At 43.7% G+C, this 18,995-nt stretch overlaps 1 long non-coding RNA gene across 1 annotated transcript in view; it reads left to right on the plus strand.

Annotated features, from left to right (window-relative positions):
• Positions 1-7,796: 7,796 nt before the first annotated feature.
• LOC134929017 (uncharacterized) overlaps positions 7,797-18,995 on the plus strand; it is a 34,911-nt gene continuing 23,712 nt past the window's right edge. The window contains exons 1-2 of the long non-coding RNA XR_010178209.1: positions 7,797-8,062; positions 8,420-8,554. This is a non-coding gene — a long non-coding RNA (uncharacterized LOC134929017). The remainder of the gene's footprint in view (positions 8,063-8,419; positions 8,555-18,995) is intronic.

The raw sequence follows: 18,995 nt of genomic DNA on the forward strand, positions 1-18,995 counted from the left end.
CAACACACTCATTCCCCTGATCATTTTGACACCAAGCATGACATGTTTATCTTGTTCCGTTCCAATAATACATATATATGATGTTATACTCTATTATATAAATACATTATAATGTCTGGTGCTTGACATGTTTAATTTAAGTGCTGTATGAAATATGTGTTAACTATATCTTTGTGGCTTGTCTGTGTGAGTGCATAGGCTACCATATATCCTGTGCATACTGCGTGTATGCGCACAAACAGAGACCTCTCTGTTTGGCGTTTGTATGTTGTCTGTATGTAATATTTTTGACTTCGACATGATAGGTGTAGATGGCAGATATTCTTTCATTTAGAGGGTAACATCTTGCCATTCCATGCCTGGACAATTTAGTGCTACAGACAGGCTTGTAAGCACACCCTCCTGCACCCTCCGCCCAGTGCTAATTTTGACTAGGCTTTTAAATTTAGTTTTAATCTTAGTGGCTTACTTAAAATTGTTGTTTGTTTAAAGTCACATTTTAGTCTCTTTTTTTGCTTTGTTTTAGTCAAGATTTAGGGGCAAATTCAGTAAGGATTGCAAAAATTACAAATTAGCAAAAATTGCAGGCAAAAGCAAAATTGCGAAAGCACGCCCAAATGGAAAAACTGCAACACTAATTTAATTTAACAAAAAAAAGGTGGCCTTGTGAAATGTGCAAATATTGTGAAAACTATCCTAATAATCGCAATTTTTGCGTACATATTACAAATGTACGCAATTTTTGCGTACATGTTTCTGATGTTGCATTTTTTGCTAACAACAGTGTTTTTCCCTTAAAAATTGCACGACCTACTTTCCTACACCCAAATTAAAGAAACTACTCAACAATTGTAAATCAATTCAATCATCACTTAATTGGTCAAATGATCTTGTGGTAATTTAGCAATTATTATCTTGAAGACACCATAGTGTTTTTCTTCAAACATTAACTAATGCCCATAACTGTGTTCAAATATATTCAACTAGAGAGTGTGAATTCTAGCCTCCAAACCCGACACAACAGCAATTATTGGTATATGTTTTAACAAACACACGTTTTTTGGAGTCAAAATATTTAAATTCGGAAACAACAGTAATATTTTTATCCCCAAAAAAATAAAGTGTTTTTATATTGTGAAGTGGTCAAATATTACATATTATTGTTTCTTTGTTTTTATTTACATACCTTACTTTAAAGGTGTGTACACACGGTGAGATCCCTGCTATGTTCATTTTGACTATGAGATTTCCCTGGAACTCCCCCAGAGCCCAGATAGCACAGATTGTACAGATTATGGGGTATATGCAATAGCGGGCGAATTGCAGAAAAAGGCGAATTCCGGGACGTTTTCGCCTCCAAAAATCAATTCGCCTATGCAGTGCAGTACTTTTTCGCAAAAAAACGGGCCGTCAAAATTCGCCTTTTCTCAATTCGCCTTTTTCCGCATTCGCCTTTTCTGCAATGGTACAGATGCTGCAATTCGCCTCCAGCATATTCAATTCAAGTTTGGAAATTCGCCTGCAGTGCTTTTAGACAGCAAATTCGCGATTTTCAATCCGCCACACTTTGGAGGGTGAAAACAAATAAAAAAATTTTAAACATGGATTTTTTTGTGTTTTTTTTTTTTGGGAATAGCAGATCTATTTATATTAGAAGGGATTAGGTTTTTTTTTTTTTTGGGGGGGGAGGCACAAATATTATTTATATATTTTTTAAAATATTTTTTTATTTTTTTTTATTTTTTTATTGCTGGAACGGTAAAATCAGAAAAAAAAATGGCGTGGGGTCCCCCCTCCAAAGCATAACCAGCCTCGGGCTCATTGAGCTGGTCCTGGTTCTAAAAATGCGGGGAAAAAATTGACAGGGGATCCCCCGTATTTTTAAAACCAGCACCGGGCTCTGCGCCTGATGCTGGTGCCAAAAATACGGGGGACAAAACGAGTAGGGGTCCCCCGTATTTTAAACACCAGCATCGGGCTCCACTAGCTGGACAGATAATGCCACAGCCGGGGGTCACTTTTATGCCGTGCCCTGCGGCCGTGGCATCAAATATCCAACTAGTCACCCCTGGCCGGGGTACCCTGGGGGAGTGGGGACCCCTTCAATCAAGGGGTCCCCCCCCCCCAGCCACCCAAGGGCCAGGGGTGAAGCCCGAGGCTGTCCCCCCCCCATCCAATGGGCTGCGGATGGGGGGGCTGATAGCCTTTGTGTTCAAAAAAAAGATATTGTTTTTTCCATTAGTACTACAAGTCCCAGCAAGCCTCCCCCGCAAGCTGGTACTTGGAGAACCACAAGTACCAGCATGCGGGAGAAAAACGGGCCCGCTGGTACCTGTAGTTCTAATGGAAAAAAAATACCCAAATAAAAACAGGACACAGACACCGTCGACAGTAAAACTTTATTAGACACTGCCGACACACACATACTTACCTATGTTCACACGCCGACATCGGTCCTCTTCTCCATGTAGAATCCCGGGGTACCTGAAAAGCAAAGTTCAATATACTCACCTTAACCAGGCTCCAGAGATAAATCCACGGACTTGGCAAAAAAAGAAAACGCATTTACCCGCACCAAAAACGGACTGAAAGGTGTCCCATGCTGACACATGGGACACCTTTCCACGATTAAGATCTGTCAGTGACAGTTGTCACTGACAGGTCTCTAAGCCAATCAGGAAGCGCAACTTCGTTGCGCTCACCTGATTGGCTGCTCGCTGTGACAGCGCATCGCACAGCTCCCTCCATTATATTCAATGGTGGGAACTTAGCGGCTAGCGGTGAGGTCACCCGCCGGTCAGCGGCTGACCGGCGGGTGACCCCACCGCTAGCCGCTAAGTTCCCACCATTGAAAGTAATGGAGCGGCTTTGCGAGGCGCTGTCAGAGTACAGACGGCGTCCAGCCAATCAGGTGAGCGCCACGGCAGTAGCGCTTCCTGATTGGCTGAAGGGACATCAGTGACAGGAGTCACGTGATGTCCCGGCATTCGGGAGAAAGGAGTGTAATGTGAAAACATTGGACCCCTTTCTAGTCCGGTATGGCTCGGTGATCGTTTTTTTATTTTACAAAGTACGTGGATTTACCTCTGGACCTGGACCTCTGGACGGACGCTGGAAGGTGAGTATAATTTTTTGACAGGTACCCTCGGATCGTCGGAGATCGTTGCAGTCGGCGTGTCAACACAGGTAAGTATGTGTGTGTCGGCGTATGAAATAAAGTTTTACTATCAAGGTGTGTGTGTCCTGTTTTTATTTGGGTATTTTTTTCCCAGTAGTACTACAGGTACCAGCGGGCCCGTTTTTCTCCTGCATGCTGGTACTTGTGGTTCTCCAAGTACCAGCTTGCGGGGGAGGCTTGCTGGGACTTGTAGTACTAATGGAAAAAACAATATCTTTTTTTTTATCACAAAGGCTATCAGCCCCCCCATCCGCAGCCCATTGGATGGGGGGGGACAGCCTCGGGCTTCACCCCTGGCCCTTGGGTGGCTGGGGGGGGGGACCCCTTGATTGAAGGGGTCCCCACTCCCCCAGGGTACCCCGGCCAGGGGTGACTAGTTGGATATTTGATGCCACGGCCGCAGGGCACGGCATAAAAGTGACCCCCGGCTGTGGCATTATCTGTCCAGCTAGTGGAGCCCGATGCTGGTGTTTAAAATACGGGGGACCCCTACTCGTTTTGTCCCCCGTATTTTTGGCACCAGCATCAGGCGCAGAGCCCGGTGCTGGTTTTAAAAATACGGGGGATCCCTGGCCGATTTTTCCCCTGCATTTTTAGAACCAGGACCAGCTCGATGAGCCCGAGGCTGGTTATGCTTTGGAGGGGGGACCCCACGCCATTTTTTTTTCGGGTTTTTCCCCGTTTTTTCCCGTTTTTAAAAATCGCGTCAAAATCCGCCAAATCGGCCGATTTTCGCCCGCGACCCTGGCGAATCCGTTTTTCATTGCATATGGTGAATTCCGGAAGCCACCTTCCGGAATTCACCTGGCGAATTTGGTCGAATTGAAAAAACGGCGATAATTGCCGCGAATTCGCCCGCTATTGCATATACCCCTTTGACTATCTGTGCTTGAGATTTTGTCTAAGTGCCAATTTTCACTATACTTTGTACTAGATAGTACACTATATAGTCAAGATTGACTTGCCTGCACAGTCTATCTAGCCTTACGATACCGACCCCATGGGAGCGTGCATTGGGACCGAATCAGTTTCGCAAGCTGCCTAACACCTTGAAATATGCACTAACTTTTCATAAGATTTTGACTATATAGTCAAAATCTTACAGATTTATCTCACCGTGTGTACACACCTTTAGGAATTATGTGTAAATATTTGTTTCAATAATTATACAAATGGAGCAGAATTAGCAAAACTTGAAAATAAAAAGATGGTGTTGCTATTCTTCAACATACGTTTATGTGTGTAGCGCACAAGTAAAATAAAAAAAATAAAAAAAAATGTATGTGGGTATGTTTTGTTTAAGAAAAAAATGTTGGTTGTTTAAAAAAAAATGTTAGGAAGCTAAATGTCATTCAGCAGATACTACTAAGCAAAATGCTTGTAAAGGTTATTTTACATTTGCTTCTATCAAATAGTGTGGTTGTGAAACCTCGATTGTAAACACAAATCGGTTAGTAACATATATTTTCACAATCAACATGTGTTACAGAGTTAAACAATACCTTACATGTTTCTAAGTTCCAATACAGCTGAATGAAGTGATTTGTGGTCTGAGGTGTGAGCTTCTTCAGCTGGGTGTAATGTAGCAATGATTGCAGTATACATGCAGTCTACAACTGAGGTCAGCTTGTGCAATTTTTATGGTAGACCTGTAGTCACTGAAACTGCACATCAGAAATGTGCGATCTGTTGTAAAAACTGTGAAAACCTTTCTTATCAATTAACTAGCCCACCACAGGTGATGGCAATCATACATTACCAGGAAAGTCCAGGAACAGAGCATTTTCTCCATCATGGAGAGGGTCAGGTAGGCAAGTATGGAATGCACTGCCCACCGACCTTCAGCATACGCCCACAACATGCCCCGCAACACGCCCCTGATTGTAGTTTTTGCGAGTCCAGCCATTTAGTACGCCCCCTACACGCCTACTTTTCGTAGTGCATACAAAGTTTTTACTAAGTCTCAGAAATTGTTTTTTTTTCTTAGATTTTGCTATTTAAGTTACAGAATTAGCGTTTTTACGCTTTTTTTTTCTAATTCTGCTGATTTGCAATCCTTGCTGAATTAGACCCTTAGTCAGTGGATATCAGTTTTCATTTTAGTCAGTGTTTTAGTCATCACTTTTGCAAATAATTTAATGATACTGTAATGGATTTTACTGAAGAACATTTCTCTAAAATTCCCTTGAGAAGATTGCATACCTTTAACTATGTGTTTAGTCAGGCCCGGCGCTACCCGCTCAGCGAAGTGATGCAGTGCAATGAGGCGCTGGGAGGGAGAGGCGCTGTCCTTGCTCTGCATCCCTTTCCTGCTGCGCCGTCCTGTCCCCCCTGCTGCTGCTGCCAGCGGCTGTGCCTGTCACTGTATGACAGGCACTGGCAGCGGCGCCGGCAGCATGCAAAGCCGACTCCCCTCACTTGTGTGACAGCGGCTGGGTACATATCAGAGGAGGGGGTGGAGCTACACAGACCAGAATGGGCAGAGCTAAATGGGACAGAAGGGGGCAGTGGCTTAGGTAAGTGGAGGGTGAGAGAGAAATGTGTGTGTGTGTGTGTGTGTGTGTGTGTGTGTGTGTGTGTGTGGTGTGTGTATATGGTAGGTGTGTATGTGTGTGTCTATATGTGTGAATTGTGTGTGTGTGTGTGTGTGTGTGTGTGTGTGTGTGTGCGCACACTTTATGGATGCTACTACTGGGTGGGCATTACATATAACGACGCTACTACTGGGTGGGCATTACATGTAAGGACGCTATTACTACTGGGGGGGGCATTACGTATAAGGACACTACTACTACTGGGGGGTCCTTACGTATAACGACGCTACTTCTGGAGGGGCCATTACATTAAGGATGCTACTACTACTGGTGGGGGCATTATGTGTAAGGACGCTATTACTACTGGGGGGCTTTACGTATAAGGATGCTACTACTACTGGGGGGCATTACGCATAAGGACGCTACTACTACTGGGGGGGCATTACGTATAAGGACGCTACTACTACTGGGGGCATTACATGTAAGGATGCTACCACACCTGGGGGGGTCATTACGTGTAAGGACGCTACTACTACTGGGGGGGGCATTATGTGTAAGGACGCTACTACTACTGGGGGGGGCATTATGTGTAAGGATTCTACTACTACTGGGGGGTATTACATATAAGGACGCTACTACTACTGGGAGGGCATTATGTATAAGGCCGGTACTACTACTGGGGGCACATTACATATAAGGAAGCTACTTCTACTGGGGGGGCATTACATATAAGGATGGTACTACTACTGGGGGCACATTACGTATAAGGACGCTGCTACTACTACTATTAGGAGGGAATTACGTATAAGGACACTACTACTACTAGGGGGGCATTATGTATAAGGATGCTACTACTACTGGGGGGGCATTATGTATAAGGATGCTACTACTACCCGGGGGGCATTATGTATAAGGATGCTACTACTACTGGGGTGCATTACATATAAGGACGCTACTACTACAGGTGGGGCATTACGTATAAGATGAATAAGATTGTGCTACATTGTAGCATCATTTTAAATGGGGGTACTATTGTGTAGCCATGCCCCACACTCCTTCTCCCGGTGTGCGCCAAAGGAATATGGGAGGGTGCAAATTTATAGTTTGCAGGGGGGCGCCGAACACCCTAGCACCGGCCCTGTGTTTAGTAATCTAGGTTCAGTAGGCTGAGAATGTGTTACCTACTGAGTCCGACTTAACGTGGTACTCCCATATATCATATGCAAATTAATGTCTTAAGTTTATTAGAACAAACAAGTGCAATACACAATCATATTTCCTTCACAGCAGGTCATATTTATTTTCTGCAATATATAGAACACGTAATTTTTCATTAAAAATTTAAAACCCTACTTCCAGTGTCAATTTTTAAAAGGATTTTAAATAGTCTGAGTCGTTTTTTTTTTGTTTTTTTTTGCTTTGTTTTAGTCAAGATTTAGTCTGGATCTCAGTTTTCATTTTCGTCTAATTTAGTCTAATTTTAGTCATGAAATAAACATTTGGTCATTGGCAAACACTTTTAGTCTAAATTTTCATCAACAAAATTAACACAGCCTCCAGCCCTTCTGACATTTCTATAACCGCCTCCCCCCGAGCTCTCATCGCCACTTCTATAAAACTCACCAATTGCCACTGCCCCCCCCCTCCTCCCCCCCAGTTCCCAAACCCACACACATACACTTAACCTTATCCTCCCTGGTGTCTCCCCTAGATGTACTTAGTGTATGAAGCTAGAACCAACGGCCAGAAGCATTTTTTGGGATTATACTCTATGGGTGAGATTCAAATGCTTGAAAAGTCAGCTGGGAGTCTGTTTTTTCCTATCTAATAGACAGGAAAAAACAGACACTCAACCAACTTTTCAAACATTTGAATCTCCCCCTATAAATGAGTTTAAATGAATCCAAATGATATATATGTTCAGGGGCGGAACTGTGGGAGGCAGTGGAGTCGGCTGCCGCCGGGCTCCTGGCCTCAAGGGGGCGCTTCTCCACTGTCTCCCGCTGCTACTTTTTTTTTTTTTTTGTAAATCATTCTTGCAGACGGAGGGGGCCGGGCGGATTGGTCCAGCAGGACACCATGCGAGTCCCTGCAGCTTGCTGCTGGCCTCCACGCTTTCGGGTTTGCGTTCCAGAAGCTGGAACACAACACAGAACTTATTACCTGCTCCGTCCTGCTGCCACTTCCGGGTGCCGTTAGCCGAGAGCAGTGTGTGCGGCTGCTGGGCTCGAGCTGTGTGTTAGTGGAAACGATGTGACAGGCACACCTGTTTCCACTGCCATTTGCTGTGTATTGCCGGACAGAGCTGCCAGGGTGGTCAGAGGTGAAGCTGCTTAATCACCAGCGTAAGGTAATTCACTGTCTCGGGACATCTGCACAGTGCACACTCACTGACATCTGATCTGCGCGGCCACAGTCCATCCGTGTTGTGTGCAGCCCACTGCCTATTCATCTCCCCCTCCTGCAGCTCCTGCTGTTAACTGTTTGTTTACTGCCATTCCTATAGCCAGGGCCCAGGGTGGGAGCACAGGAACTGATACTGTATGTGGTGGGAGTCGTCAGTCCTAAGGATTGTGTCAGTGCACCTGATTTATTTATGTAACACACCAGACCCCCGCATGTTCTGCATACACACACACAGTAATTAAAGGGCTGCTGTAGCTGGGCCTGGCACTGCAGGGTTAACTTCCCCCTTCATCTGCTTCAGACAGTGTGCTGGGAGATGAGGATTGTCTGAAGATGGAAGACGATCTGATTGGATAGTATGGGGGCAGGTGGAAGGTGTACTGTGCCTTGCTGAACACTGTCTGCAAGTTAAGCAGGAAAGGTCCCATCCAGGAAGGTAAGAGGACACAGAGGGGGGGGGGCAGGACGCATGGTAAAAAGGATCACTATTGCATACATGCCTTCATGGGAAATTAATAGCAATTACATTGGCAGCATCCATTTTTATTAGTAAGTATTGGCTGCAATTAGTTTTTATTTTTATTTTGTTATTGATGGCCAATACAGTTGCTCATTACGTTGGCAATATGTACACAAGGGGGTAATTCAGACCTGATAGTAGATGTGCGAAAAAACACACATCTACGATCATTTTCTCTGACATGCGGAAGGACGCCAAGCACAGGGCAAGTCTACCCTGCATGCCGGGTCCTGCCACCCCCCCTCCGGCCCTTCCCTGCACGCAGACATGCGAAAGCATCACACAGCGGTGGTGCTTTTGCATGGTTTGAGTAGTCCTCTGCCTATGCAGCCTGCAAAGGCAGACAGCTACCCACCGTGTTTTGGGCCGCTGCGTTTGCGTTGACGCTCCGTTTCCGCCCACCTCCAGGTGTTAAACTGCTTTGTGTAGGTGTACTATAAAGGTATGCTGGTGTCTATTTTATTGTAATGACTGACTTGGAGTGCGTCCCCTTTGTATGTGTATCTATATTACTATTGGGAAAGGTACCTGAGCACGCTGCTACTGTTCACCCTTAGTGCCGGATAGTAATATATGGTATGTGTGTGTATATGTAGGGGGGCACCATCATTTATCATGCCTCCGGGCGACTGGGACGAACTTACGCCACTGTATATGTTACTGTAAGTAAAAACAAAATAAAGCTAAAAATTACATTATTGTAGCAAAACCAAACACCATCCTGGTTTTGCCAAATAGCAAAATATAAGGATGGTTTAGGAAAAAAAGAAAAGAAAACCACTGCCCTTCACCATTTCATTTTAATGGACATGTTCGCTAGACATATTTTTTGTAGGCATAGTTTATAACGGTATTTTTTAAACCTGTTATTTAAAATGCACAACATTATTCCTAATAAAACTATAAAAAAATAAGTATATAAAACAGTATGTATAGGAAGTATTTATGGAAATATTTTATGGCACCGATACATCTTCTTAGTATCTCCTGTAGAAACAACAAATTTACACCTTGAGTGTGAACCAGTCTATCATATGGTATTTTGAATTTTTAGAGGACAAGAACACATGTTCTCAAGTGTGGTGGTCGATTTAGACCACTGTGAAAGACCATTTGTCATCACTAGAGTGGTCCACAATCATATTTCATTGCTATCCATGTCTCCACCACTAGCACTTCACAAGAAGCCCATAGTTGCATTGGCATGTAGTATTCACCACTTAGGCCCCTGAGCATCTTGTAATAATAAACTGGTAATTGAAAGTTGAGTTCACTGCTGCTGTTTGCATAGAGACAGAGCTTGTTGAATGATTACCACAGCATGCTCTGTGCTGGGGTGTTGAAAGAACCTATTAGTCTGCTTAGTCTGTGGGCAGCCCAAGTGTAAAGACAGGATCTCTTCAAACAAATAATAGTCACACAAACTTAGAAACTCTGCTGCAAGAAAGTTCCTGTTTAATGTATGTGATAAACACTATGGTTTAAAATCCCTTTAATATGTCTGAAGTATAGAGATCAGCACAGGAGTTATGTAGAATTTGATTAGTATAGAAGATTTGTGAAATAATAAACATAATTAATTAATACACCTGGCTGCCACTCTTGTCATGTAAAACTTATTTATGCTACATTTGCCATTGTATTATCAACATTTATTTATATTGTAACATGCTAAATAAAACAAAGAAGTGAATTCTCACATAATTATAATTAGCTAATTATTATTATTATTAGTATTATAGATTTTAATAATTAAATATTATTCAGCTTTACATTCTATTTCAGTAGATAAATGCATAATTTGGCAATATTAATTATATTTGGTATTATTTTGCTTTATAGGTTTACACCAGTAACTATAGTAAGACAAGCAAATTATAATAAATTCTAACCAAAATACAGTATTAAAAGAGCAAACATGATAATAACAACAGTAAATAAAATATAAATATCAACATTCATTTAATTAAAACAATTGCAAAGATTAACAATATATTTTTGTTTTCAAAATACTATAAAAGAAAATTGTGCAATTGTAGTTTTATTTTATTCAGCTAATTAAGTTTCATTAATACAAACTATGAAAATTGAAATGAAATATTTTAAAGGAGATTTGTTTCATAAAAGTTACAGGTAATTTGTTTAACTATTTTTTGAAAGTTTAAACTTTGTAACTTTATACCTAAAGACTGGCAGAAAAATGATCTAAGAACATGGGTGCAACTTTTAAGTTGAACTTTCTGTTTTAGTTTAAATAAGGTTTCTGCCATTATCCATTTTTGGAAAAGTAATATATAAAATTGAATGTAGGAGCCTATTGGAGCAGCTCATATAAACATAGAAACATAGAATTTGACAGCAGATAAGAACCACTTGGCCCATCTAGTCTGTCCATTTTTTTTTATCAGCCACCACTATCTTGTAAACATGTAAAAATTAGATTAAATTAAACTTATTATTACTATTATTATTATTATTATTATTATTATTATTATTAAGCATAATTCTACCACCAAGCTCCTGTTTAACTAGCCCTAGACGGACATTTATCAAAATGTATTAGTGTGCTTTTTGGTAAACTTGCAATTTTTTGTTGATTTTTTTTCTTTGTGGTTTTGAAACTGCTAACTTTATCAAACATAAAAATGCAGAAAAACCGCTGGAATATCACAGTTTTATAATGCTCCACTTTACAAATCACCATCATGATTTTTTGTACTTGAAAAATACAAAGTGCAACATTTAATGTGCATTTTTCAAACCAATGGATAAATCGTTAAAAAATACGAAGCTGCAGTTGGACTTTCCTGATACACCTCTGTATGCCATACAGTTGGACTTTCCTGATACACCTCTGTAAGTCTCTAACTTATGGTCAGCAGGTTCCTTAATGAAGCCGACCCTGGGGCAGGTAAAATTATTTTCTTAGACAACCTAGAAACTGAGGTGTCTACCATGGGGGGTGACTCCCATCTTTTCCTGTCTTCTTCAGGAAAGGGGTACGCTAAACGTATTCTTCTAGGAATATGAAATTTCTTTTCTGGGTTAAACCAGGATTTTTAAAAATTTTTATTCAATTCCTTTGAAGGAGGAAAAGTTATCACCGGTTTCTTATTTAAATTAAAATAAGCATTTTCCTCAGGTTCAGGTGTTGTTTCTGTAATCTCTAACACCTCCCTAATATCAATTATCATACATTGAATGCTTTTTGCTAACTTGGGGTCCACCCCTCTCACATCCCCAGTGTCGACACCTGTGTCGGAATCTGTATCTGTGTCACCTTGCATAATCTGCGCAAGGGACCTCTTTTGGGAACTTGTGTGGTCCCGTGTGGATGACGTGGAGGGATCAGCAAATAGTACATCCTCCACTGACTTTCTCCAGTATTTTGTCTGTTGTTCAGACTCAGAGAATTTTCTAGAAAGCTTTGACATATTACTTTGTAATTTTCTCACCCACTGTGGCTCCTTCTGTGAGGGAAGGGACACCACATTACACTCCTGAGTATCTAAAATGGCTTCCTCAGGGGAAGAGCTCTCTCCATTGTCTGACATGTCACAAATGTGCACTTTCACACCACAATCACCCAGGGGAGCTATCGTTGACAGACCCACACTAAAATCTGTCAGAGAAACGCAGAGAGATTTGCCAGCTCACACACTGCGCCCTATACGAAGAGAATTGTATATGTATACAGTATTTATTATACAAAACCTTCAGCACTTTATTTCAATATTAGGCACGCTCACCTAATGTAATAAACACTCCCCACCCCTCTCTAATACACCCTGGTACTTGTTTCAGCATTGTTATGAGGAGGAAAATAGCATCTGTCAGCTTCTTTCTGTGATCTGCAGGAGAAAATGGCGCTGAGTGAGTGTATGGCAAGTCTGAGGAGAAGCCCCGCCCCCTGTAATGGCGCGATCCTGCCTCAGCAACAATGATTTTTATACTGGCTGGGGTTTGTAAATCAGAGGCTATGCATGTATTTACCGTTTTGCCAGTGAGAGTAAGTATTTTCCATGCAGTTTAGGGTGCCACCCCCCCCCCCCCGCCCTGCACCCTGTTGTGAAGGGCTGTGTGTTTTGAGATGCATGCTCACACAGCATCCCGCCGCTGTGCTGTACCTTTTTGCCGCCAACGATAACCGAAGGGCCCCTCTCTTGTAGGTCTCCAGTGATATACTCACCACTCTTCTGACTGTGTTAGGGGATGGCGGCAGTGCTGTGGGAGTGAGCGCTAGCCAGGCTTGGGCTATGTTCAGTACCCTTCAGGAGCTACTGGTGTCCTGTCAGCGGAAGCAAAGCCATGAAACTTAATGAGAAGTTGGTTCCTACTTCCTCCCCTAAGTCCCACAAAGCAGGGAAGCTGTTGCCAGCAGCTTCCCTGTAAAATAAAAAACCTAATAAAGTCTTTTCCAGTAGAACTCTGTAGAGCTCCACTAACGGGCGTCCAGTCTCACCGGGCACATTTTCTAAACTGAGGTCTGGAGGAGGGGCATAGAGGGAGGAGCCAGTTCATCCTGCGGACCTGTCTATATCCCCATGGTACTAAATGGACCCCAGCATCCTCTAGGACGTTAGAGAAAATAGAAAAAAGTCGTTGCAATAAACATTTTTAGGTTTTGGTTTTAAGCACTTTTAAGTGTAACTTTCTGCTCATAACAAACCTGCTACAGTACCTTGCAAAAACAACAGCAAATCATTGTCATCTAGTAAGTAACAAAGCTTTTATTATTCTGCGCCTGGTTTTCCTAATGTAGTGTGCCCTTGAATTCAAGGCATTAGGTTAAATGTAATTCGCTGGTATATTAGTATATTTACCTTGAGACAGTAGTGACTTCTGTTATCTGATGCTGCTGTGTCACGGTCGTCCCGAGCTTAATTTTTTTGGTAAGTGAATATAGATTTTCCCTTCCCTTCCCTTCTACTGTGTGCTGTCTCCAGGGAGATAGGACATCATGTGACACAGGTACCTCATACAGAGCCTGTCACTTAGCAGCATCTCCAGGGTATCACCATGACATGTGACAGATACCCCATTCATAACCTGTCACCCAGCGGTGTCTCCAGGGTCACAGGACATGTGACCATTCAGAAATGTACCCTATACAGAGCCTGTACCCCTGCTATAGCCCCTAGCTTCTACAGCCTATATCATAGTTCCCCTTCCTGAGACCGCCCCTCAGCAGCAGTGTCCCCAGAGTTACTTACACTGTGACCTAGGGATGGCCATCGATCATGGTTCTAAATAATCGATGGTCTATGGATGATATTGAATACTTTAACCATTGATGGTTGAGAACCACATGGTTTCCTGCCATCAATAGTAAAGACCAAATAGTATTTTTTCCCCTTTACAATGTGTCTGGACATGGAGCATAGCTCCGCCCCCTAATACCTGCAAAGCCCTGCCTCCAATCACTGACTGGCCCACAGGCATGGATAACCATAGATGGATAACCCACCAATGGCCATCCCTACTGTGCCCTGCACATGGTTGCATTCAAAGCCTTGCGGTGTAGCAGGTTATTCCTCTACCAGCAAATCCCTGCCCTTTTAGTGATAAAACGCACTTTGATTGGCCACTTCTCCAACCACAGCTACAATCCGCATATGAGGATGTATCACACAGTACGCCAATTACATTGCACGGCAACTCTGGCTGGGGAGCATGACGGTGCCTTCCACAGTGTAGCACTCTACTCTACTGGCATTTCGGTCAGGCCAGCCCTGTGTTGTGTGTTGGTCTGTTATATTTCAAAATTTGGGAGCATATTGGCAGATTGTTGATTTATAAAGTTTAGAGGCTTTAACCATTGACAAAGCAAGTAGAACACTTTCCATGTGTGGAAATTGTACTAAATGCATCTACAAATATGACAGTCCGCATTTTATTCTCATATATTGAACCGCTACATTTAATTTCTTCCCAAGGTACCTGAAGCAGCTTCTGACCCCATACTGCCCCACTCGATTACTGCGAACTGTGGATGAAGGACTTTTAGCAGTACCTAGAATCTCCCGTAATTCATCTGGGGGTCGAGCTTTTAGTCATGCAGCTCCGACTCTATGGAACTCACTTCCCCGCACAGTGCGAGAGGCCCCAACTATAGAATCCTTCAAAAGTAGACTCAACACTTTCCTGTTTACTCAAGCATTTCCATAATGTCCCTTTTCTCTGACGTCCTAGTGGATGCTGGGGACTCCGTCAGGACCATGGGGAATAGCGGCTCCGCAGGAGACAGGGCACAAAAGTAAAAGCTTTAGGATCAGGTGGTGTGCACTGGCTCCTCCCCCTATGACCCTCCTCCAAGCCTCAGTTAGATTTTTGTGCCCGGCCGAGAAGGGTGCAATCTAGGTGGCTCTCCTAAAGAGCTGCTTAGAGTAAAAGTTTTGTTAGGTTTTTTATTTTCAGTGAGTCCTGCTGGCAACAGGCTCACTGCATCGAGGGACTTAGGGGAGAGAAGTGAACTCACCTGCGTGCAGGATGGATTGGCTTCTTAGGCTACTGGACACCATTAGCTCCAGAGGGAGTCGGAACACAGGTCTCACCCTGGGGTTCGTCCCGGAGCCGCGCCGCCGACCCCCTTGCAGATGCCGAAAAGTGAAGAGGTCCAGAAACCGGCGGCAGAAGACTTTTCAGTCTTCATAAGGTAGCGCACAGCACTGCAGCTGTGCGCCATTATTGTCAGCACACTTCATAGCAGCGGTCACTGAGGGTGCAGGGCGCTGGGGGGGGGCGCCCTGGGCAGCAATGATAGTACCTTATTCTGGCTAAAAATACATCACATATAGCCCCTGGGGGCTATATGGATGTATTTAACCCCTGCCAGGTCTCAGAAAAACGGGAGAAGAAGCCCGCCGAAAAGGGGGCGGGGCCTATTCTCCTCAGCACACAGCGCCATTTTCCCTCACAGAAATGCTGGTGGGAAGGCTCCCAGGCTCTCCCCTGCACTGCACTACAGAAACAGGGTTAAAACAGAGAGGGGGGGCACTTATTTGGCGATATGACTATATATATATTAAAATGCTATAAGGGAAAAACACTTATATAAAGGTTGTCCCTGTATAATTATAGCGTTTTTGGTGTGTGCTGGCAAACTCTCCCTCTGTCTCCCCAAAGGGCTAGTGGGGTCCTGTCCTCTATCAGAGCATTCCCTGTGTGTGTGCTGTGTGTCGGTACGTGTGTGTCGACATGTATGAGGACGATGTTGGTGAGGAGGCGGAGCAATTGCCTGTAATGGTGATGTCACTCTCTAGGGAGTCGACACCGGAATGGATGGCTTATTTAAGGAATTACGTGATAATGTCAACACGCTGCAAGGTCGGTTGACGACATGAGACGGCCGGCAAACCAATTAGTACCTGTCCAGGCGTCTCAAACACCGTCAGGGGCGTTAAAACTAGAGATGAGCGGGTTCGGTTCCTCGGAATCCGAACCCGCCCGAACTTCAGCTTTTTTTACACGGATCCGAGCGACTCGGATCTTCCCGCCTTGCTCGGTTAACCCGAGCGCGCCCGAACGTCATCATGACGCTGTCGGATTCTCGCGAGGCTCGGATTCTATCGCGAGACTCGGATTCTATATAAGGAGCCGCGCGTCGCCGCCATTTTCACACGTGCATTGAGATTGATAGGGAGAGGACGTGGCTGGCGTCCTCTCCATTTAGATTATAAGAGAGAGAGATTTACTGGAGCTTAGGACTAGGAGGAGTACTGTAGAAGTGTAGAGAGTGCAGAGAGTTTACTAGTGAGTGACCACCAGACAGTGCAGTTTATTTAATATATCCGTTCTCTGCCTGAAAAAAGCGATACACACAGTGACTCAGTCACATACCATATCTGTGTGCACTGCTCAGGCTCAGCCCAGTGTGCTGCATCATCTATATATATTATATATCTGTCTGACTGCTCAGCTCACACAGCTTATAATTGTGGGGGAGACTGGGGAGCACTGCAGTGCCAGTTATAGGTTATAGCAGGAGCCAGGAGTACATAATATTATATAGTGAGTGACCACCAGACAGTGCAGTTTATTTAATATATCCGTTCTCTGCCTGAAAAAAGCGATACACACAGTGACTCAGTCACATACCATATCTGTGTGCACTGCTCAGGCTCAGCCCAGTGTGCTGCATCATCTATATATATTATATATCTGTCTGACTGCTCAGCTCACACAGCTTATAATTGTGGGGGAGACTGGGGAGCACTGCAGTGCCAGTTATAGGTTATAGCAGGAGCCAGCAGTACATAATATTATATTAAAATTAAACAGTGCACACTTTTGCTGCAGGAGTGCCACTGCCAGTGTGACTGACCAGTGACCTGACCACACTGACCACCAGTATAGTTAGTAGTATACTTATATTGTGATTGCCTGAAAAAGTTAAACACTCGTCGTGTGACTTCACTTGTGTGTTGTTGTTTTTTTTATTCTATAAAAATAAAACTCATTCTGCTGACAGACAGTGTCCAGCAGGTCCGTCATTATATAATATATAATATATACCTGTCCGGCTGCAGTAGTGATATATATATATTTTTTATATCATTTATCATCCAGTCGCAGCAGACACAGTACGGTAGTTCACGGCTGTGGCTACCTCTGTGTCTGCACTCGGCAGGCAGTCCGTCCATAATTGTATACCACCTAACCGTGGTTTTTTTTTCTTCTTTATACATACATACTACTACGACATCTCTTTATCAACCAGTCTATATTAGCAGCAGACACAGTACAGTACGGTAGTTCACGGCTGTGGCTACCTCTGTGTCTGCACTCGGCAGGCAGTCCGTCCATAATTGTATACCACCTAACCGTGGTTTTTTTTTCTTTCTTCTTTATACATACATAGTTACATAGACATCTCTTTATCAACCAGTCTATATTAGCAGCAGACACAGTACAGTACGGTAGTTCACGGCTGTGGCTACCTCTGTGTCTGCACTCGGCAGGCAGTCCGTCCATAATTGTATACCACCTAACCGTGGTTTTTTTTTCTTTCTTCTTTATACATACATAGTTACATAGACATCTCTTTATCAACCAGTCTATATTAGCAGCAGACACAGTACAGTACGGTAGTTCACGGCTGTGGCTACCTCTGTGTCTGCACTCGGCAGGCAGTCCGTCCATAATTGTATACCACCTAACCGTGGTTTTTTTTTCTTTCTTCTTTATACATACATAGTTACATAGACATCTCTTTATCAACCAGTCTATATTAGCAGCAGACACAGTACAGTACGGTAGTTCACGGCTGTGGCTACCTCTGTGTCTGCACTCGGCAGGCAGTCCGTCCATAATTGTATACCACCTAACCGTGGTTTTTTTTTCTTTCTTCTTTATACATACATACTACTACGACATCTCTTTATCAACCAGTCTATATTATTAGCAGCAGACACAGTACAGTACGGTAGTTCACGGCTGTGGCTACCTCTGTGTCTGCACTCGGCAGGCAGTCCGTCCATAATTGTATACCACCTAACCGTGGTTTTTTTTTCTTTCTTCTTTATACATACATAGTTACATAGACATCTCTTTATCAACCAGTCTATATTAGCAGCAGACACAGTACAGTACGGTAGTTCACGGCTGTGGCTACCTCTGTGTCTGCACTCGGCAGGCAGTCCATAATTGTATACTAGTATCCATCTCCATTGTTTACCTGAGGTGCATTTTAGTTGTGCCTATTAAAATATGGAGAACAAAAATGTTGAGGTTCCAAAATTAGGGAAAGATCAAGATCCACTTCCACCTCGTGCTGAAGCTGCTGCCACTAGTCATGGCCGAGACGATGAAATGCCAGCAACGTCGTCTGCCAAGGCCGATGCCCAATGTCATAGTACAGAGCATGTCAAATCCAAAACACCAAATATCAGAAAAAAAAGGACTCCAAAACCTAAAATAAAATTGTCGGAGGAGAAGCGTAAACTTGCCAATATGCCATTTACGACACGGAGTGGCAAGGAACGGCTGAGGCCCTGACCTATGTTCATGGCTAGTGGTTCAGCTTCACATGAGGATGGAAGCACTCAGCCTCTCGCTAGAAAAATGAAAAGACTCAAGCTGGCAAAAGCAGCACAGCAAAGAACTGTGCATTCTTCGAAATCCCAAATCCACAAGGAGAGTCCAATTGTGTCGGTTGCGATGCCTGACCTTCCCAACACTGGACGTGAAGAGCATGCGCCTTCCACCATTTGCACGCCCCCTGCAAGTGCTGGAAGGAGCACCCGCAGTCCAGTTCCTGATAGTCAGATTGAAGATGTCAGTGTTGAAGTACACCAGGATGAGGAGGATATGGGTGTTGCTGGCGCTGGGGAGGAAATTGACCAGGAGGATTCTGATG

Source organism: Pseudophryne corroboree, chromosome 5 (genome assembly GCF_028390025.1).
Source record: "Pseudophryne corroboree isolate aPseCor3 chromosome 5, aPseCor3.hap2, whole genome shotgun sequence".
NCBI classification, from domain to species: domain Eukaryota; kingdom Metazoa; phylum Chordata; class Amphibia; order Anura; family Myobatrachidae; genus Pseudophryne; species Pseudophryne corroboree.